This window comes from Canis lupus, chromosome 29 (assembly GCF_048164855.1).
Source record: "Canis lupus baileyi chromosome 29, mCanLup2.hap1, whole genome shotgun sequence".
Taxonomy (NCBI): Eukaryota; Metazoa; Chordata; class Mammalia; order Carnivora; family Canidae; genus Canis; species Canis lupus.
The window spans coordinates 18644960-18667914 of record NC_132866.1 but is presented as its reverse complement, the minus strand read 5'-3'; the positions used below and the strand labels follow the sequence as shown (position 1 = coordinate 18667914).

General features: G+C 40.8%; 1 long non-coding RNA gene and 1 pseudogene across 6 annotated transcripts; both read right to left on the bottom strand.

Moving 5' to 3' along the window:
• Positions 1 to 1075: 1075 nt before the first annotated feature.
• Positions 1076 to 1796, bottom strand: LOC140620867 (large ribosomal subunit protein eL27-like; annotated as a pseudogene).
• Positions 1797 to 4496: 2700 nt separating this feature from the next.
• Positions 4497 to 21415, bottom strand: LOC140620868 (uncharacterized). 6 transcript variants are annotated; one of them, XR_012020598.1, is made up of 6 exons: positions 21299 to 21415; positions 13115 to 13309; positions 12635 to 12751; positions 11859 to 12018; positions 5212 to 5296; positions 4497 to 4847 (listed from the first exon to the last, which is right to left on the bottom strand). It is a non-coding gene; the product is annotated as an uncharacterized lncRNA (long non-coding RNA). The 6 variants fall into 6 exon arrangements; XR_012020601.1 differs by having other exon boundaries at positions 5212 to 5277; XR_012020599.1 differs by lacking the exons at positions 4497 to 4847; positions 5212 to 5296 and adding exons at positions 10472 to 11549; positions 20196 to 20306 and having other exon boundaries at positions 21299 to 21402.
• Positions 21416 to 22955: the final 1540 nt, after the last annotated feature.

Here is a 22955-nt window from a genome sequence, read left to right as displayed (position 1 = left end):
TCCTGGGCTGGCCACAGAGATTGCATTACTCTCTCTCTCAAGTTGACTCTCAGCTACCCAACCCCCCTTACAACTTAACCTTCCCTTCACTGGGCCCAGGCCTTGACCTCTAACCTTCCCTTCCCTTCACTGGGCCCAGGCCTTGACCTCTTCCACTTTTTATATTTTTATTTTTTTTATGATTTATTTTTATTTATTTATGATAGACACACACACACACACACACACACACACACAGAGGCAGAGACACAGGCAGAGGAAGAAGCAGGCTCCATGCCGGGAGTCCAACGCCGGACTCGATCCCGGGACTCCAGGATTGTGCCCTGGGCCAAAGGCAGGCGCGAAACCGCTGAGCCACCCAGGGATCCCCTCTTCCGTTTTTCAAATCTATGCATTTCATCTCTTGTTCCCTCCTGCCTCCTCAAGACTTGCTTGATCTGGACCTCTAGCTTCTTGAGGGAGAACTCAGCAACTAAGGATCAAAGATCCCTTCATTAAGAGAAAATATTGTGAATGACCTCCTTCCCACCCTTGGGTATTTTCCCATTTGCACTGATATCTGGCTTAACCCAAGGAACTAATTGGTAATGGAGGGATTTTAGGCAGGCTGCTGGGGCAGATAGATGGGCAATTTTTACTAGTATTTTCATGATCAATGAGTTAAGTGACCATAATATGCATTCTATCATACGGAGGACACACATAAATCATATTTGTGCCTTTAAGGGGGTGGCAACTCAGAGACATAGATCATAAACCTATGGATTAAAAATACAATGACACAAGGCTTACAAAAATGATAGAATGACATAAGATATAGCATATGGTATGCCTAGCCAATTAGGAAAAAAAGAATGGGCTGGAAATAGTACTCTGAGCATTTGTTGTGGGCCAGACACGATACCAAGCTCTTTCATTTATTCTATTTAGTCTTTCCCAAGTTCTTTGAGTTAGGTTTTGTTATTTTTATTATGAAGATCGCAAAACTAAGATTCAGAGATGCAAAGCAAATTGGGTTGAAGCTTCTTTTTTTTAATTTTTAATTTTTATTTTTAATGTCTGAAACAAAAGAAATCTAAAACCGCAGCTTCTGGAAGAACCACTTGTTCTGGCCGGTCTTATACCTCTCCTCGAACTTAATCTTGGCCTCTCATCGGGCCTTGCATTTAAGAGCAGGGTCTCTGAAGATATCCTTGTTGACGACACTTTTGTCCAAGGGGATATCCACAGAGTACCTTGTGGGCATAAGGTGAATGTAGTTATAAACTTTCACAAAAGACTTGATCTTTGACCTCTTGGTGATTTTATTCTTGCCATGGCAGCTGTCACTTTTTGGGGTTAGCGGTCAATTCCGGCCACCAGAGCATGGCTGTAGGGACGGTCTGAGGTGCCATCATCAATGTTCTTCATGATGACCGCTTTGTGTCCGGAGTAGCCTCCGGCCAGGACCAGCATCACCTTCCTGGGTTTCATGAACTTGCCCATCTCGACACCAGCTCTGTGTTGAAGCTTCTGATTAGGGGGCAGATGGGCTTATCTATCTTTGAGAAACAAGACTAAGGAATGGAAACATGTTCTGGGGCCCATCTACATGAGAACTACCTGCAGATTTCACTAAATAAGGATTTCTGTGCCTCACCAAATCAGAATCTCTGGGAGTGAATTATAAAATCTGAATTTTGAAGAAATTTTTTATTATGTTTGTCAGTTTTTTTTTTCTATTTGTTGTGCATTTTATGTCTACTTTAAGAAATCTGCTTAACTTGGGACAGCCCAGGTGGCTCAGTGGTTTAGCGCTGCCTGCAGCCCAGGGCCTGATCCTGAAGAGCTGGGATCGAGTCCCACGGCAGGCTCCCTGCATGGAGCCTGCTTCTCCCTCTGCCTGTGTCTCTGCCTCTCTCTCTCTCTCTCTCTCTCATGAATAAATAAATAAAATCTTAAAAAAAAAAAGAAATCTGCTTACCTCAAGGTCACAAAGATTTTTTCTTACCTTTTCTTTAGTAGATTTTCTGCTATAGTTTTAGGTTTCCTATATGATGCATTTTGAGTTGATTTTGTATTCAATGTCTTCCCTTACCCTGATAGATACCTTTGTAAATTACTCCTTAAAAAACCTCAGTAGCCCTATTTGTGTGACCTATCTGATTTCTGTTGTACTCTGGCTAATATATCCTTCACCAGGATATCCTTCATATCCTGTTGTTGGGACTTACAGACATCTTCTGGTTTAATTGAAAATTAAGTTTCTGTTTCTTATTACCTTTGTTTTCATTTTTTTTTTCTTAAGAGGAGAACAAAAAAGTACTTACTTGAAGAGAAGCTTTTGAGAGCATATATTGACTGAATTACTCTTTCACACCAAAGTGTAAAAGGTACTATTAATGTTTGATTTAAAAATAGATGAAGGGTATTAAAAGGTACAAACCCTCAGTTATGAAATAAATAAATCATTGGGTTGGAATGGACCACACTGGGAATATATTCAATTACATTGTAATCATTTTGTATGGTGACAGATGGTAGCTAGACTTACGAGAATTACTTCATAATGTATAAAAATGTTGAACCACTATGATGTATACCTGAAACTAATAGGATATTATATTGTATGTTGTTTACAATTTAAAAAAAGATAGCAGAGTCATGTAATCCCTGACCTATCTCTATCCCACACCCCAGGAAGGATAAATTATATGCCTCTTCAGAGTTCCCAGACTACTTTAAACATAGCTCTGTTATAAGTGTCGCCTATGTCTTGAAGCCATGGCATGTCTCCTTTGCCTTTGTGTCTCCAGAGAATAGCACAGAAATGAGAAATCAAGCTGGTTCCCTGGTTGCAAAACCCCACTCTCAAAGCATGGCTAACAATTCCAAGAGATGAAGATGGCAAAGGCTGTGCTTCTGTGTGTAGGACTATGCACGTGCATAGTCCCTGAGATTTTGGCATGGGCCTTGTAGAGCTTGCACCAAAGTCCCATAGAACTGAGGCCTTGAAACTCTTTCTAAGGACCTGTGGATCTACAGTAACTGATGTCTGTTGAGCATATGACTCTTCCTAATCTTCAACTGAGAAGGGGCCGTAGAACATAGAGAAATATCCAACAAGGTTCTGTAGTGTGGAGCTATTTAAGAAATATGATTATCATATTCTTTCATAGATTTAGATCATCTTAAGTCTTTTTTTATTACAGTTTTAAAAGAAACTTCTCTATTGCTTTTCTTCTCCCCATTTTTCTTCCTTATTTCTACTTAGATCATATTAAACTTTTTAGGTCATTAAAATAAAAATGTTACTTACTCATGTGTGTGTGTGTGTGTGTATGTAGTAAAGTCCCAGTTATCCCTAAATAAATTGGCCAACTTTAGAATTCTAGAAAATTCATTTAGCACACATTTAACATGTTTCAGATGTTTTGCATTTTTGTTAATGACATTCATTTTGATTTTGAGAGTTATTTTCTAAGCTTTTTAAAGATGAGGCTGACCATAGATAATTTTGATTTAATCAGAAAGAGCTTATCCATATTTGTCCTGATGATGTTGTGTAGGGTGCTTCATCAAAATTAGGATGCTCATAAATTATAGTACTGTCTGATAATGAAGTTGTGTGTGTATATATCTATATCTATATATCTATATCTATACCTATATCTATATCTATCTATATCATCTATATCTATATCTATATATGTCTCTTTGTGTGTTCATTGCTTTTTCTTTTCATCCTCTTGTTCTTTTTCTCTTGTTACTAATACTGATTGCCTGTTGTAGATTTTCTTTCAAATTTGCACATTTAGTCTCTGTGGCTGGGTAACAAACCAGTTAGCACAGTGTGCTGCACAAGAGTGAGTAAGCTTTTGAGACAGAACAATTAGATATTTGACACAAGATGGTCTCTGTTCTAGTTGGGTGCTTCTCAGACTTAATGTGCATCAGAATCCCTTGAGGATCTTGTAAAAATGCAGATTCTAATTCAGCTGGCTTCTGGTAGACCTGAGATTCTGCATTTCTAACAAGCACTCAGTGACGCTAATGATGCTAATTTAAGGATCACACTTCAAGTACAAAGTTAGACAATTGGGGATTAGCACAAATTTGGTCATTAGTTATAGGGGACATTACTGTTAAGTTTTAATATATATTTTTTTCCAGTGCTGTGGTGCATGGCCTCTCTAAAATGTGTTGGCTTCCTGACAGATGAATTGGTTAGAAGGATCTAAGCAAAATGTGACTCAGCCACCATTTAAAAATCAGAACTTTGTAAATGAGATTAATGTGGTTAAGAGAAAAATGTTGGGCCAAGGGAGAGTCTTTTGGTCAAGAAAGGGACTAGGCTTGTCATCAGTCTAACTTGGGTGATTTAGAAACTGTTTTAGGAGAATGTAGACATTATGATAATTCTCTCTGCTTTATTCTCAAAATTTCAAGTGGTTTAGGACATACTCTTTTTTTTTAAAGATTTTATTTATTTATTTACGATAGACAGAGAGAGAGAGAGAGAGAGAGAGAGAGAGAGAGAGAGGCAGAGACACAGGCAGAGGGAGAAGCAGGCTCCATGCAGGGAGCCCGATGCGGGACTCGATCCCGGGTCTCCAGGACCACACCGTGGGCCGAAGGTGGCGCCAAACTGCCGAGCCACCCAGGGATCCCTGAGGACATACTCCTGATATCATTTATCTTCTGGACAGTCTTGGGGGAGAACCCTGTGGCTGTCTTTTTGGATTTTGCTTAGGGGCTTGAAATTATGGCAATTGCCCAGCAACTCTTGACCAATCTGTATGAGGATGGCTTTTCCTTTCCCTTGTACTTTCTCAGGCTCCTCTGTTCCTTAGGGCTGTTCTGGCTCCCTTTAATAAAGAGAAGTTGATTTAGGCAAAAGGTGACAATTAGATTTTTTGGTCATTGCAGATTGATTGTTAGTGATTGAGGGATTAATATGTTGAAAGGATTCTAAAGTGTTTAAGATTCACAAATTATGTTCAAGAGTGTAGGAGTGAAGCACATGTGTCAGATATTTATCATCTCGAATCCAGCCTTAGAAGGCAAAGGACTCCTTCATAGACTAGTGGGGCATTGGTTCATTTGCCCTAAGTCCCGAAACCAGTAGAATTGGCTCCACATGTTGTTTCCCTCTTCCTTATTTTCAGCACCATTACACCTGCATATGAGGATAATAAGCAAATTTTGGCATTAAGAGTTATTTCTAATTACCCAGGCAGATGTGATTTTGTTTCTTGTCTTCTCATTCTTATCAGCTATCCTGTGCCACGGGAATTTCTGAAAAGACAATAGTTTCCTAAGTAAGAACAGAACAAGATTTGTTAGTCTGGTTGGCTTTCTTTTTAAATATTCAGACTGCCTGCTTCCTGAAGGGTGTCCACTCCCCCCGCCCCAACTGGGAAGCTGCCACCTGTCACTCTTGGGTTGATTACTAAGGAACATCTTGTCTTGCTTGTGCTCTGCACTGTGATGTGTTCCCAAAGTCCCCTGGTCTAAAACGTCTGATGACTGTGAAGAGGGTTTATGTGATATCTCCATCCTTTCCATAAAATCTCCTCTATGAATTTGAAGTGAAGGTCTCTTATTATACTCTTCTTGGGCCATTTTTGCAAGGTATTTTTTTGTCTTTAGACTTAAAAAAAGGTGACAAGTCACTGTTATGCACATCAACTAAGATATGAGTTCTGGGTTTGCTGGCCTTTCAGGGAGTGGTTTTGTTCCGTGGGAACTGAGCTGGTTTGTTCATTTGGATAGTTCTGGGTCTGCCTTCTGCTGGGTCTAATTAGTGACCTTGGGAAATTTATCAGCCTTTCTGATAAATTTCCCACCTGCAAGTTGGAGACAATAATAGCCATCTCCTCAGGACAGTGTGAATGTTCTGGGTACTCAGCATTTATCCTGATGTTTATCATATTCTTAATGCAACAGGTGCCCAATAAATGTTCTTTTCTCTTTTTCCTCTTGTGTTTGATGTGTTTTTGTGTTTTGTATTGATTTTTTTTGATGCTAGTAATTAAAGTGTTCCCTGGAGTTCTATTATCTTAGGATTTTCTAGGCAAAGTCAAGTGTCAATAGAGCCAAGAAGGGAGTGAAGTTTGGTGATACCAGGGTGTCTGGACCAGTAGAACAGAGAGTGGTCAGAGTCCAGAAACCTCCAGAATGAGTGAATCTTTAAGGGATTGCCAGATTATTAGATTCAGGGCCTCATTCATTCAGAAGCAACTGAAGCATAGTAAGGGAAAAGGTATCATAGAAGTGTTTAGAACTATGTCCTCCAAACAAGACTTGAGGGATATGAGTGGTATTTCATCAATTCATTAATTCATTCAATTGTTCATGGCCCAATATTTCCTCAGGACTTTTGTGTTCCAGGCACTATGTCCATCTTTGCCTCAAAGAGCTCATAGTAGAGTGGTATAATGCTAACTATGAACCAAGTGATATGTGTCTCTATGTAACAGAAATGATGGAGATAAGGCTACTTTTATGAAATATCTTAAGACCTGCCCTCTTTTTTTTTTTTTTTTTTTTTTTTTTTAGTATTTGTTCTCTACCCTACTTCATCCACCCTTCTTCCTGGACATAGGGAAGTATATATCCTTGGAGAGAGATGGCATGTCCCAGTCTCCCTTGCAACTTGGTGACACTGACTTCTCCCCACTGGAATTTGAGCAAAAATGATGGCTGTGACTTCTTTGTTCCTTGTTTAAAAGGAAACCCTTCGGATCCCTGGGTGGCGCAGCGGTTTGGCGCCTGCCTTTGGCCCAGGGCACAATCCTGGAGACCCGGGATCGAATCCCACGTCGGGCTCCCGGTGCGTGGAGCCTGCTTCTCCCTCTGCCTGTGTCTCTGCCTCTCTCTCTCTCTCTCTCTGTGTGACTATCATGAATAAATAAAAAAAATTGTTTAAAAAAAAAAAAAAAGGAAACCCTTCACTATGAATTTCCACTCTTTCTTCCTCTCTTCCTGGAAAGGCAATGCCAAACAACCTTGGAAGGCATTGTTGAGTATAACAGAAGCTCCCTGCTTGTCTGCTTCCCCAGATGACTGCATGGAGTATGACTGGCTACCTGTCCTGGATTGACAAATGGGAAAATGATGAACTAAGTACTTTCAGCCAATGAATTTGGGGATCTGTTTATTGTAGTTTCTGTTGTAACAAATTAAGTAGTCATGGCTTTTTAGAGGTTCTAAGGGAGCTCAGAATAATGAAAGTGTCACTCCACTGGCAGAAACTTAGATGATTTTGTTGGTCACATAGATTCCTGAAGAAATAAGAGTCAGAAAAATTCTGGGTCCAAATTTACCTTTTCTATATTGAAGATTTTATATACCCCAAATTAAAATAACTTTTCAAATCTTCAGGTATTGAAGAGTCAAGATCTAACCTTTTTCCAGGGCATTACCTTCTTTGCTAGTCTAAGATTGGCAAAATCGATGAAACAGCAAGTATTTATATTTGACATATGAGTGTTTTCATGTTTCCCTTAACGGTGGGGAGTGTTAGAGATATAATTTGGGGGCAACAATGAAAGCCAGTGTCTGACCATTCCAAGTCATGCTGGAGTAGATGGCACCAGAAAAAGAAGGAGGAGGCTCTCTTCCGGGACATCTTGTTCATTTAACACAAGCAACCTGGGAGCTACCACCTCTAGACAAGCACCTCATCCTGGCCCCATTCAGTTGAAATCTCCTTGTCTGCATGTTGTATCCTCAAAGTCCGCCTTTGGGTGGCTCTCAAATGGTCAATGGCTGCTGTAATCTATACAAATGGAAGAAAACCCCTCCAACTTACCATTCATTTACTCGTTCACTAATCAAATGGTAACTGAGCACCTCCTTTATGCCAGGAAGATTATAGATATGTATTTTAATGAGGACATAATTGAGAAACTCTGCCCCACAAAGGCAGGACTTGAATATGCAAGAGGCACAAGACAGGTGCGAGGAAGGAAAGAAGCACAGCAGGAATTGACACAGGAGTGCAGACGCACAGCACAAGGCAGGTGTCTCCTGTCACTCAGCAGCCTGTGTCTACTGTGATAAAGGCGTGGGATTAATTACACATAGAGACTCTACGTATGTTCTCTCACTTGCTAATTGCAATTAGTTGCGGGAGCACTGAACATATTGCTCTGCATGAATGTCAGGACATTTCAGTGGATTCCCCTTGGTTTTCTGAGAAGCCGCAATTAACTTCACTAACTATTCCCTTCACCACATGTGCTTCACTTAATGTAGAACCAAACTAATGAATGTTGATCTTTTAAAAACTTTTTTTTTTCACAAAGGCCATCTTGGCTGCCATCCAATTAACACTGACAATGGCTCCTTACACAAAACCAAGAATGTAATCAAGTTCATCCAAGGCTAGCTGGGGAGAGGAAGCAAACTTCAGTTTCAAGAATTCTTTCATTTCTTCTTCAGGGAGGGAGAAACTCTCTGAACTGACAAAAGCCATGTGGTGCTTTGGGTTAAATATACTTTGAAAGATTTTGTAATTGGCATCTCTGTAGTGACCCATCCACAGCACCTGGTGGTAGGGAGTTGGCAAACCAGAGATGTGTGTGCCATGGCCTAGCTAGGAATGCACGATAGCTTTAAAAATGCACAGAAATCCTACTCTAATGCCACACCTAGAGTTGAGCAGGGTGCTTTTCTGCCCTACTGTCATCTGGGAATCCTTAATTCGATGTCTTCCTCAAATTCCTATGACTTCTGTCAAGATTTCTATGACTGTGTGTGTGTGTGTGTGTGTGTGTGTAGGGAATGACTTACATGCTTATGGCTTTTCCTATATCCATGTATCCTGCCTTTACATTGTGTTGATTCTTTCATCACTTGATTCTCTCTCTGTCTCTGTCTCTGTCTCTCTCTCTCACACACACACACACTTTCTCAAAGCATTCATGAGAATTTGAGGACAGGTTAGTGGGTGGATTTACATTATATCACCCTAACAAACGCAAATAGAAAAGTTGGCATCACTGTCTTAAGATACCCTGTAGGCATCTCCCTCCACGGAGTTCTTTGCCCCATCTAGTCCAGCTGAGTCTGCCTGGTAAGGAACAACATCTTGATCCTTGGTCCTCTGCAGAGCAGTTTCACGGTTCTCCTCTGAAAGTTTTACGATTTTTCTGCTTCAAGTATACTCATCAATTATGTGTGTGTGTGTGTGTGTGTGTGTGTGTGCTAGCACACATATGTTTCAAAGGACTAGGAGGAAGAGGGAGAAGAAGTAAGAATTCTCCAACAGGAGAGCTTGTTCTTGTGCCAGCTGCTGACAATACTCGCCTTCATCTCATTATCACCACCATGCATTCTCCTAACTACCACTTAAAATGCTTGGGGCTCCAGTGAATGTTTTAATACACCCCCTCTCATGAGTGCTGCAATAACCTTGTGAGCCACTCAGGGCAGCTTCATGGTCACATTGTGCAGATAAAGGAAACTGAGCCTCTAGGGGATAAATGCTCAAATGTGCAGAGTTTGTTTTTGGTAAAATGTTCTTTCTGCCTAATCATGCTCTCAGATCACTGCTTCTTGGAGGTATAAGAGAGATCAGGAAGCAGTGAGCCCTCTAACTTGGGCCTGGCTCTCATTCCTCTCTAAATGCCATCTTGCTTTGAGGCAAGGCTCAGGTACATGAAGCAGAATGTGAGAGAAGCCAACCCACATTGGGTTATTTGCAGTGTTTCTCCATCCCAACAAGGACATGTGGTGGAAGACAATTCTTTGTTGTAGGTGGAGAGAAGTATCCTGTGCATTGCAGGATGTTTAGCAGCATCTCTGGCCCCTACCCACGAAATGCCAATAGAACTCCTACTTCTAAGCTTGTAACAGTCAAAGGTTTCTCCAGACATTGCCAAATGCTCCCTGGGGAGTCAAAATCATCCCTGACTGAGAGCCACTGGGTTATTGCTACACACCCCTTGTGATGATGGTTTCTTATCTTCATGACTTGAACCATGGAGAATCGGTCATGTTGAGTAGCTCAGAAAGGAGGTACATGCAAACCATGAGGTAAAAAAGAAAAATTTGGTAACTCATGTTTTCTTTTCACTGGAAAGAGGATGTATGCCTTCACTTTGGTGGGACAAGGAAAGATAAACACACTGATCCTCTCTAAGCAATGAGCACCTCTGATGGGGCATTGCTGCCTATAGCTCTGGCTTTTACGGCAAATGGTACAAACAGTGCCAAGAGCCACGAGTCAGTCCGTTTAGGGAAAACACAGGGTATTTGAACAGCTTGACACCGTGAAGGCATAAATTGTTGGGAGAGACAAATGTGAGCTGGAGGGATTTGCGAATGTGGCAGACGGTAATCCTGGTATTTCGTGTTAATTGTTTTTCTCAGGCAGGAGACCTCCTGTGATTTACATTCTGGAGCAGTGGGATGACGGACTGCACCAGACAGCTCGTCACCTCTGGAGAAGATGAGCAGGGTCGTGACAGCTGCCCTGGAAATGAAAGAGGAGGTAGGATGCTTTGCTGCCTTGGAAGCTCTCATTTGTTTCAGAGCATCAGGAGTGCTGTCACATGCCCTCCAAGAGGCCATGTGGGAAGAGCAGAGCCTGTGCCCAATAGCTGAAGGGAACTAATGAATAGGATAGCAAAATCCCTTCCATCCAAGGGCTCTGGAGTGATATACAAACGAGGAGGGGAGGGCATCAGACAGATGTTAAGGTTTGGTTTATCTGGCTTTTTGTGAGAGTTGGGGAACCTGCCCTGCCTTGTGAGGGTAGGGTTGGGAGGGTCAGTTTGACTTTAGAAGAAACCAAGGGTATTCAAACAGACCACAAAAACCTTTGATTAGTGCAGAAGTGTGAGTTTCATCCTTACTTACCTGGTACAGTTAAGGGGCAGTTCTGATAAGGAAATAGGAAAAGATCATGTTTCCCCTAGGTTAATATGTTCTTTTACTTCATTCTTTCCAGAAGCACTCTACCAAAAAGACATACCTCCTTTCTTCAAACCACATGGATGAGTTATATTCACCACAAATGTAGCTATCTGTTGCGGTATAATGCTATCAAAAATATCATTGACTGGATTCCCTGTGACTTTTATACTTGTGACTTATTTATTCCATACCTGGGAGCCTAGACATCCCACTTGTCTTTGCCCATTTTGCCCATCTCCCAGCCTCCTCCCCTCTGGCAGTTTCATAACTTTATTTAACAATGAGGTTATCATTATTCACATTGAGTTTCTGTAGACTTTTGAAATTGGTGACTAGTACAAACATAGGTAACCAATGTGTAAAGATTGTTTGGTGAATCTTTATCCTGATTACGTTTTCTGGACAACTGCACAGGGATTTAATATGGGACATTTCTTACTCCCTGGCCCAGACAGCTTTGTTAAGCTTTGTATCAATGCACACATCTGGAGCCTTTCTCTCTTTCATGGCATATTCCTGGGTCTCTTTGGGTGCCCAAGGGCATGCTTCTTGAAGCCTGTTCTGTGGATGCATTTGTGAACGTTGATGGTGTATTCTCTGGTCATTCTTTGTTGGTGTCAGAGTGGTCCTCTTCATCAGCCATTCTGTGAGGGTGTTTGAAAGTCAGCTGGAACTTCTGATATTGTTACTGGTCATCTCAATTAATTTCTTTTGTTATTTCAAAGGCTTTTGGGGGCACTATTTGCCAAAAATGTGAAACAACAACAAGATACACCCACCCCCCACCCCGGCCACTCCCATAAGATCTTAGTGGTAGACATATAGACAAGTTACATGGCTGTGAATCTCAGATTGGGGCAAACTGTCAGTTTCTATAGTGGTGAAGGAGGTAAAAGTGGGAGGCTAACATTTATTGAAATTTTACTATATAGCAATTTCTGTTAGACAATTACCTGCATTCATCATTTAATCCACATAACTGTGAGGCAGGTACTTCCAGCTCCATTCTACACAGGAAGCCTCTGAAGCTCAGTTACATTAGCTAACTTGCCCACAGTCTCAGTAAGTAAGTGCTAGAATGGCATATGGTTCCAGGTCTGTCTTATCAGAAGCCTGTGTGAGGGAAGTAAAAGCAGATGCCTTTGGAGTTGCTGTAAGTAAAGCATTTGGCAATAGACTCAGGTGGGGGTGGGCCTTTGACATTGCTAGATTCCTATAGTCACTGTGTCAATGAGGTATCTGCATTTCTCTGGGGTGAGTAATCCTGCATTGGAAATGTGCAGATCAATGTACTATAATTGACAACTGATTGGCTAGAAGAGAGGAATTTTTGGCTAACAGCTGCCTTTTGTTTGCTCTCCCAGAGATCAATCTAACTGTTCACTGTCAGGTGTCTCTGATGTGCTCTGAGGACATTGGTGTCTGTCAGGGAGGAGAGCCATGTAGGAATCCTAGTGTCACCTTGGGAAAGATCCCTGGGGCTGCGTGATATATTTATTACCAATTGATGTTGAACCTAGGCCTGTGACTGGATTCAACTTCTTGGCTTTCTAAAGCCAAGAAGCACCTTGGCACCTTGGCCTGTGACTGAATTCAACTTCTTGGCTTTCTTAATGAGAAGAAAAAGGAGGCCATGTCTCTGAGTAGAATGTACATCCTTGAGCTGTAAAGACCCCAGCACTGCTCAGATACCACCTTCTAGATTATCAAGCAGAGAAAGGATACCTGCCTTTTGTGTGCAGGTGCTAAACCATCCAAAGCAATGTCCCCCTCCCTGAGCTGGCCTCTGAGCTGGTTTTTTGACTTTATGTTGATTTTGGTTGCTTTCTTAGTCATGACAGAGTTCCTAGGGAAGAAATTTGAAACTAGGGTTTACTTGCTTCCAAGCACACAATCTCAAGTCTAAGAAGTAAAAATGTCATTTTGTGATTGTGATTGTGGGTATGTATGTGTGTCTGTGAAGATGCTATGTACACACAAGAGATATCTACCCATCTATCTTTGATACAAAAGAAACCTGGGCTAGATACAAATCAAACATCCATATGCTTCTTGTCTTTCATAATAGCTCCTATCCAGATGTCAGCAGCTTTAAAAAGCTGCCTAAGTGGTGAAGTGTTGTGCTCTATTTGCCAACAGCTATGTATGGGTGAGGCCAAGCATTCTCACTTTTATTTGTCCTTCCCTGAGGTTTTAAAAAAATACCCACTTGTTGAGTGCCAGCTCCTTGGGGAATTCTTAAGTTAGAAGTAAGCACTCAGGCATGAGGACAGCTTCATATTCATTTTGCTGCTCACTCAGACAAACTTTATGACTCAGGGAGAGTGTTAGGTCAGTTGCTCCTTTTTGGTGACTTGAAAACATGACAGTAGAGAAGGAATGATTAACCCAAGTTATAGCAGATCTGCAGGTATAGGGAATAGATCTTGAATTAGAAGATGAAACAAAAATTAATTTTATCTTAACTGTAACTACTTTTAGACATAATAAAACTTTTACGTGGTACATGATCAGTGTTAGGGGCCTTCTTCTACTTTCTCCAAACTCTTAAGTCACCAGGGACCTTCCCTTGCTACTACCTAAGATAATGTAGTCCCCTCCCTATTCTCTTTTCCTAGCTGCCTGAACACCACCCTCTGAACAGTATTTGTCACAGTGATAGAACACAACTCAACCTAAACTACTCAGTAAAGGGAATTGACTCACATGACCAAGTAGTTCAGGGATTACTGGATTTAGGATACTAAATCTAACCATTGGAATCTGTCTTCTCTAACTCTAGCTCTGCTTTGTTTCACATTGATTCATTCCCTGAAAGTTCTCCCCACTGGCTGGTGTCATGGTTATTTCACATTTACATCCCACCAGCTCAGCAGTTCTACTGGAAAGAGAATCACCATTTCCAAGATTATAGTAGTCACACCTGATACCCTTGCCTCTGAAGAGCCTTGCTTGGGTAACATATACCTTGACTAGAACAAATCAGTGAAGCCAAATGATATCCTCATTGACCAAGTCCAGGTTCCCACCCTACTCCTAGAATGTTAGGATGGGAGCTCCCCAAATGACAGATACTATGCATAGGGGAGGAGGTACATACAGTTATCAAAAGAGAAAAATGGAGGGGTTCTTGGGTGGTATAGTTGGTTAAGCATTTGACTCTTGGTTTTGGCTCAGGTCATGATCTTAGGGCTGTGAGATTGAGGGCCTCCTTGGGCTCCACACTCAGTATGGTCTGCTTGAGATTCTCTCTCCCTCTGCTTGTGCTCACTCTCTCTGTCTCTCACAAATAAATTAATTAATTAAAAAAAGGGAAAATGGATGCCAGTCAGACAAAACCAGTAAGTATTTACTATCATGCCATTTTTTACTATCATGTCATTTTCCACAATTTATCATTTTATATTTCAAAAAGATTAAAATGTCTGTGATTCCCAACAAGTTTGGAAGCTCTGGGAAGGCAGAGTGTATGTTATTTTTTTTTATTGTATGCTATTTTATTAACCAATGTATTGCTAATGCCTATCATGGTGTTTGGCACATGAAAGACATTCAGTAAATGTTAGCCAAATACAAGAAGGAATGAATGAGTAAATGCTTGGGTATTTGGTATCCCACTTTGGGTCTCTGATGAGCGCAATGTTGAACTCCGGACAAAGAGAAAGAAGAGAAGGGTCATTGAATTTGCTACTTCTTTCAAAGTTCCTTCCTAATTTTTTGTATCCAATCTGAATTTTAGTTTGTAATCTTTTATGTTTACAGGACTGGAAAGGGTTCTTAAAGAGACTCTTCAATAGAAGATTCTGGCTAAAAACTTGGGGACAGCTACCTATCTTTGTATTCATCTCTAGGTATCTCTGAATAAGAAGATTACCAGAATTTCTTATTGTTGGTCCTCAGCCTGTTCTCTCCCTTCTTACATGAGCTCTAGCCACCAATGGGATGTCATAGCCATTGCCAAATTGTGTCTAACAGGGAGAGAACTGAGGGAAGAAATATCCCAACCTTCTTTCTCTTTAACTTTTTAATTCTTGCCAATGCTTTCCTTTAGTCAACCCAACCAGAAATCAGAAGGCAAGGGAATATGAGTAATGTTGTCTATACACGTCAGGCTCTGGAGGTTGAGTGGTGGGCAGTGGAGAGTAGATTGGAGGAATAGAGAACAGAGAATATCTAACACATGACTTGCACAAGCTAGCTCTATCTAGGTAGAGATGTTCAATTGTTCTGAGGTCTGAGAATATCTGGAGAATTTGAGAAACTGCAAGGAGGATAACGTGGCTGGAGGGGAGTGAGTGGAGGAGAAATTATTTTTGAAGATTTGCAGATATTCTTGCCTTTGAAAGTGACTTAAAACTACTGTACAGCATGATGACTCTATTGCTACCTATAATGTTATGATTTATAGTGATTTTGATTTGTTAGCATAGTGTATTTTACTATAACACCCTTTGTTTTCAGATGACTGACTGCTGAAGGTGTGTGTATGTGGCAGGATGGAAAGGGGAGGGAGGATCATTGTTCTAGCTAGGATCACCTCCCTTTGTTCAGCACCAACTGATCAGGAGGGCAGAGGACCAGTGAGTGATATGTGGGTCACATCAACTGTCTGGACAACCGTTTCCTAACAAGTGGGCTGAGATTCTCATGGAACAGAGAGCAGGAAGGAAGTTATGTAGAGAGGCAGGACTTGGGACCTAAACTTCATTTTTTCCTGGCCTCTAACAACTCAGCATCCTTGATTACTCTTGCCTCTTTATTTCTGGTCCAGGGATGCCAGGAACAGTCATTTCCATAAGAGGTGGTGGATTCCTTCCTCTTATTCTAACCAGATATTTCTGCTCCTTCTGAAGAAACACAGACACTTGACACAATTTCATATCAGTGACTAATTGACACCTTTCCTTTTTTGTATACACACCAATGTCATCTGCACACCTGTGTTTCTTATCTCTTGGCAGACAGTGAGCTTCTCAAGAAAGAGATAATGATTGCCACAGACTACAGTCTACACAGTGTTTTCAGTGCTAGGTTTAGAAGCCATTGGCTTCTTAACAGAAAGTGACCAGGTGGACTAAAGGTTAGGATCAGAGTCACGACTAGGCTAGGACTAAATTGGTCTTGGTCCATGATGGCAGCCTACTGCTGAGGGGCAATCCAAGATGGTGTCTTGTGAGGAAGAAAAACAGAGAACCAAAAAACATGGTCTGGCAGGTGGTAGGGAGAGTCTGGACAGTACAGGGTCAGATGGACATGTAAGAAGAGGAAGACACTTGTTCACTGAGTCTAGCCCTCAGGGCAGGGTTCAGAGGGTGTAGCAGTGGATCAGACCAGGCCCTCATCCTGGAGGAGCCCAGAGAAAGAAGAAGGTGGAGCTGCAGCCATGGCTGGTCTTCTTCTTGCCTGTTCAGCCATTCTGTGAGAAGAAGGGAAAAGGCCAGGAGGTCACAGGGTCATTGCAGCAAATCTTTGCATTCGAGAACATGTGAAAGTGAACAACCGAGAAGGGCCTCTGAACTTGGGAATGAGCAGTCCTCTAGGAATGCTGCCAAAGAAGGAAGAAAAACGGAAGAAAGAAAGATATGTAGCTTCTGGCAGTAGGATAAAACTGAACACCCCGTAGACATTCTGGAAGGCAAAGTCTAAATATGACTTATGGCTTTAAGGAGAATGCAGATATCTGCCAAGCACCTCCTCCTTGTGATTTTTGTTTTTTAAACATTTAAAGAGCACTTTGTCATTCCAGATCGTCATTTCCAAATTGGCAATGGGAGTGATTATGATAATAAAGTATTTTGATCTGAGGCAATTTGCAAAGGGTTTTAAAAATCCTCATTACTCTGGATTCTGCCTCTTTCTTGGCGGGTCCCAGTGCCAACCAACAAGAGAGCTCAGTGGACCTTTTAATCACAACAGTCTTTGTAGTTATTCGTTTCATTGCTTTTTAATGAACTTTTTCTTACAGTTAGTGCTGGTGGAGGGGGCTGGTCGTATCAGCCCAGTTATTTAGAATAGAAAATGGGCATTGCTGAGGCTAAGCCTCACATGGCTCAGTCTCTACAAAGTTTGGCACAAATCTCCACGTTATAATGTGCTACTTAATAGGTTGGACGTACCTCTATAGTGACACTGCCTAGGTGGTCACTATTTTTCATGTCTGACTCCCCCAGTATTCACTGTATGTGTCGTGAGCCCAAGTCAATCAGCTGCTTTAAGACATTTGTCGTTGCCCCCCACCATAGCCGTTTGCCATTACAGTAGTTGACCTTTTATGAGGTTTCAGACAAATAGGGATGCTGGCAGCATTAACATCCTGCTTCTTCCTCGCTTCCATTTTCCATGCTTCGGAGGACAGGACCTATAACTCAGATGTCAGCTGAGGTCTCTTGCCCCTTTGAGATCTGGTGAAATTCCACAGCCTCTGGGGCATCTGGCACCTCCTGCCCTCTCATGCTTCTCTCTATCTCCACCTATGGGCTGTTTCTGTGCCAACCTCTGTTGCCAGAAAACTGAACTCAACTCCTGCAAGGAATCTGCTCTGATCTCAGGATTATTCTTTTACTTTTTTGGAACACTGTATTGACGGGCAACAGGGAGAGATCTCCTTACAGAGCACCTGGCTGTCTATATTCCACTGGTTCTTTCTTATGCTTTCTTCCTCTTTCTTCTATAGTGCATTCTCTGGAACCTCAATGTCTCCACTCACTGAGCTCTTTGGGATTTTAGTTTCAACTAAAATCAATTTGCCAAGGAATTTCTTCTGGACAGCTGCACTGCTGTCCCTCAACAGGATCCTGGTAAATTTTATTTTCTCAATTTTGTTACATGTATTTATGGGTAAAATGATTGGGCATGCAAGCAGAAGACTTATTAGAATTCCAGTAAGGAAGGTTAAATCATACCTATCGATTATGAAGTGCCCATCACAAGTTGGTCCAATTTAGTTCCCATCCACATCCCTTTCCAAGAGGGGAAAATAAATAGCAGCCAAGATAAAACTATTTTTCCCCTCTATCCTTTCATCCCTTCTTGCTTCTGTACATACTGTTTCTTTCTCTCAGTATGTTCATCCTTCCTCTTCATCTGGAAAATTCCTATGATTATTTAAGACCCAGTTCAATGGGTCTTAGGACCTCTTTCTCTGTGAAACCTTCCCTGGCTCTCCTCATCAGATCAGAGTAGTTTGTCTTCTCCTCACTGTTCTAACAGGGACAGACTCCACCAGAGCATTTACCTTATTGAATTTGGTTTACTGCTTGCTACCTGCCTTCTCACAAGATGTGTCTCTCTCATGAAAAGAGACTGTCAATATCCACCTTTGTGTCCTTAGTTCCTTGACCGATATTGGGCAACCATAGGAGTTCAATATATGTGTGCTGAATGAATTAAAGCCTGTATCATGTCTACAGTGGGATATAGAAATTCAATCCATTTGCTTTTGGCTTAAGGGGGCCAAATCTTTGAGTTGCTATAACCCAAAAATATTTCAACAGTAGACTGTAAAAATCATGTCACAGTTTTGTGTATTACACTTGGAAAACATTTCTCTTCTTCCTCACTGCTCCAGATTGTTATCTGCTTTGCAAGTAACTTTCTAGAAATTCAGCTAGAGGAAAGAATTAAGCATTGCTCTGTGTGAAATTCCTGAAAAACTTGCTGAAAAGCCAGAGAGGGGGAGACTGATCTAAGCCATGAGGCCAATGAATTATGTATTGAGAAATGGGACAGTGTTTAGCAGAAGAGCTGCCTTTCTGAATAAAGGAGGGAATTGCCTTTCTTACCATTCCAATAGTATCTAAAGGGTTTTTTCTTGTTCTTTTTTTTTATTTTTATTTATTCATGATAGTCACACACAGAGAGAGAGGCAGAGACACAGGCAGAGGGAGAAGCAGGCTCCATGCACCGGGAGCCCGACGTGGGACTCGATCCCGGGTCTCCAGGATCGCGCCCTGGGCCAAAGGCAGGTGCCAAACCGCTGAGCCACCCAGGGATCCCTTTCTTGTTCTTTTTAAGGTAATTTATATTTTCAAGTTTTATTGAGATAGAATTGACATATAGTGTTGTATTTGTTTCAGGTACACTGCAACTTTCAAATATGTAATACAGTTCCTGTATTGACTACAATATGACTACATTAACTGTAGTCACCATACTGTAAATTATAACCCTAGAAATTATCTTATAGGTGGAAGCATCAAGGTCTTTTTAGGAACATAATATAGCTTTAATTCCTGGAGATGGCAAATAGATGATATACTTGGTTCTAGTGTCTCCCCCTTGGCCTGTTTGTCAAAGAAGACATCAATAAATGATCACAAAACTCTTTTCTGAGCCATTCAGGGGCCCCAGAATCCTTCTCAAGACAGGCAGCCTTTGCCAATTAATCTTTTCTGACACATGATGCATGTGCCTAGACTCTGTGTTGGCCATTGTGAGGGACGCCAAAATGGATGGCTCATTTTTAACCTTCTGGCCTTCTAGAGCATTTTCTTTTTCTCATCCAGCCTGGCTACTGGCTTTGAAGAAGCTCTTGCTTTATTACACTCAGATGTAAAAGTCCTATGACTTGGATTATGCAGTTTGGGACAATGTTCTTGTTCTTTTCCTATTCTTACATGGGAATCCATCTTCTGTTGGTTGAGAGAAGAAGGCCATAGAAATGAATTCTGAATCTGGCTCTTCTAGTCTATGTCCTTTGGTGAGTTACTTGAACCTCACTACTACCTTGGGAGGTAGATACTATTGTTCTAAACATACTTGGGAAAGAAGCAGTTGGAGAATAAACATAAGCAAGTGCCTGACCCAGGGCCCAAAACACTGGTGCTCAAGTTGTGTTAGGAGAAAGGCAGGTGGGAGGGTGACTAATTGAGGCAGACACTGTACTTACATATAGGCAAAAATAAAACAAATAAAAAGTCAAAACCAAGCTCTATCAATCTAAACCAAATTAGATGAAACCCAAACAATGACAACAAAAACCCTTGCAGCTGAGTCCCTTTGCAGCCATCTATTATTCAGTGAGACTGAAGGGGGACTTTTCTTGCTATTATCCTCCTGTGCCCTCTGCCACTGAGTAGAAGACCTTCTGTTCTCTGTAGCTAATCATTAATCAGCACGCAACTCCAAGTTTCTTCTCTCTAATTCTCTGACTCCCAATTATCCAAAGAAATAATTTGCCCAAGCGATGAAGGCAGGCATGTTTGCTAACAAAGGGATACTTCTGCCTCTGTGGAATAGAAATGAATATTCTGTGAAATATCATGTAAACAGTCACTGTGGCAATTTGTAACCTGGAGCTCCTCTGGTTCTCAGTGAATCTCTGGTGTTTAATTATGCCAAGGGTTTCCAGAATCAGCTTCTAGCAGTTTCCTTTGAAAACACCTTCAACCACTTTCTGGAGCCTATGTAGAAGGATCAGGGTAATAACAGTTCAAAGAGCCAGTTGGAGTCTGAGATAATGAGCCAAGATACGGTCTAGGAGTCAGGGCTCTGTTTAAGTACCAAAAGCCACATAGATTAATTTTCCATTAGCACCAATAAATGTTTGTTGTATGAAAGAGGGCACTAACTCAGCCCCAGAAAATATGCCCCAGAGCAGTGCTTCAGTGTCTAAGGAGGCCTGAGTTCCTCAGAGGTAGTTCCCTGAAAAGAGAAGGCAGGCCATTTCTAACTGACTGAAAGAGTTTGTTGGGTAAGCGGACAGCCAAGTCACCTCTGAGTTGTCCACTTGTCACTCTCCTTTTTATGGTTCTGAGGAATATCTTCTAGTTTACTAATTAATGGTAAAGATGACCACCATTGATGACCTTTATGAAACATGTTCCACAGTGCATGGCATATGGCATATGGCAAGAATTTATAAAGTATTATTACCTTGAATGCTTAAAAACACTTCATAAGGAGGTATAACTTTCACCCATTTGTTATAGATATTTGTGACTTGACCTACAGGAACCTGAACTAAGCCTCAGTTGGATGACAACTTTCCCAGGGCCTTACCACTAGGAAGATGCAGAGGTTGGGTTCAAACCTAGGTACATCTGACCCAAGTCTGTATTTTGCTAGGTCTCATTCTTTCCTTTTAGGCAAAAGGGGATTAATCCATCCACTGACTATGTGAAGCCACAGGAAGCAGTGTAACTGGGCTCTGAAGTGACTAAGTACATCTCCTTTTGTATTAACAATTGGTGGAAAGCACAACAATTCGGCATGTTGACCTGGTGGAAAAGTTGCTGGGGTTTTAGAACATGTTTTGCGCCTTACTATTCTGTAGTATGACTTTGTGTCATTTAGATATAAGAGGGGAATTATGATCTGTTTTGATGCCCAATGTGGCCCTCTATTTTATATCCATAATCAGTTGGAAGTGGCAAAGTACTGAGAAATCATTTACTCATTTTTCATAGTTGAGGAAAATGTGACACATGCAGAATCCAGGGTCATGCAGCTCAGTAGAGGCAGAGTAAGAACCAGACTATTTAGTTCTTTAGTAAGAACCTGGACTATTTAGATCATTCCAATACTCTGTTTATGATGTCAGATGCACTGCTCCACCGCAGAGGGAGGTAACTCATAATATTCTTTCTTATTGTGGCAGGCTTGGAAAAAATATTTTAGAATTTAAGAGAACAAGAGCAGGATAAGGAAAGCAATGTGCCTAGTGGTAGGAACCTTGGAATGAGAGGCTCATGCTTTTTTTCATTTACTGTTTCATTTATTTATTAACTAGCAAATACTAATTGGAAAAAATGATTCTAGAACCAGTTTTAGTGCTAGTGTGTCATTTATGTTGAGTCTCTCCTCATCTGATAAATGAGACTATCAATATCCATCTAATAATTTAAACATGGAAAACCTTTGACCTCGTTAGTGATCATAGAAATGCAATTGTACATACTACAGAATTGCCAGTTTCATTTTTACATGTTAAAACAACACAAACACATACAAGATAATGCCTAATGCTAATAAGGATAAAAAAGGCAGTCTCAGATATTGGTATACATTTTTGGAAACGATGTAGTGGGTTAATAAGAACTATTAACAGATCCACGCTCCTTGACACAGTGATTTCACTTCTTAGCATCAATTCTAAGCATATTCTAAGCAAGAATATATGTACACAAAGATGTCCAATGATATTTTTAATATTATATGAAACATCAAAACAACCTAGCTGCTACATCAAGTGGATGATAGTTAAATAAGCTATGGTCTGTCTACACAGTGAAATGTTACGTAGCTAATAAAAAAAAAAGTGACTATCATGACGTTTCTATGGTACCATGGAAAATATTTGATATAATGTTAATTGAAAAAAGGAAAATATTCATTATTATCATATAGGTAAGGAGAGAGCTTCATGAAGAAAATAATCAAATGCTTCAACATGTTGTGTTAAGGTAGATTAATGGGTTGTTTTTATTTCCTATTTTCTGAAGTTTTTGAAATATGTTTATGTTACTGTTCTCCTTGGAGGCAGACCAGTGTAAAAATATCCAGGCTGTGGTGTCAGATGGAGTAGGTTTGAATCCCATTGTTGTCACTTACAAGCAGTGTGATTACCTGAGTTTTCTTCTCTGTTAAATGGGAGTGATAATTGGATATATTTCAGAAGACTGATGTGAAGACTAGATAGGATAATGGAGGTAAAGGTTCATACAGTGCATGATTGGTTTAAATTTGTTAGTGAGTATTAGTTGTTATTTTATGAGGAATCTTTAATATATTACTGGACACCAGTGACTAAAAAAACACAAAGAAAGGCAAATTGAATGATTTGTAATGTTCTTTTTTGTTCTAAGTTTTAATTCTCATTGAAATATGATGCTTAAGTACGTTTTTCATGGAAGAAATGTATTTGTAGATTAAGATGGGGCCTGAAAGTTGTGCCAAAATTGTGGAGTTTTGAAAATACAGTGTCTTTGGGGAATAACATGGGATTATTTCTATTTATAATCTGAGCTGGCTCTTTCTTGGGGATGTGAGGTAACATGCAAAGTTTTATGTTTAAGGGATTTGGGGAAGCCAGTTGGTTAGGAATTGATCAG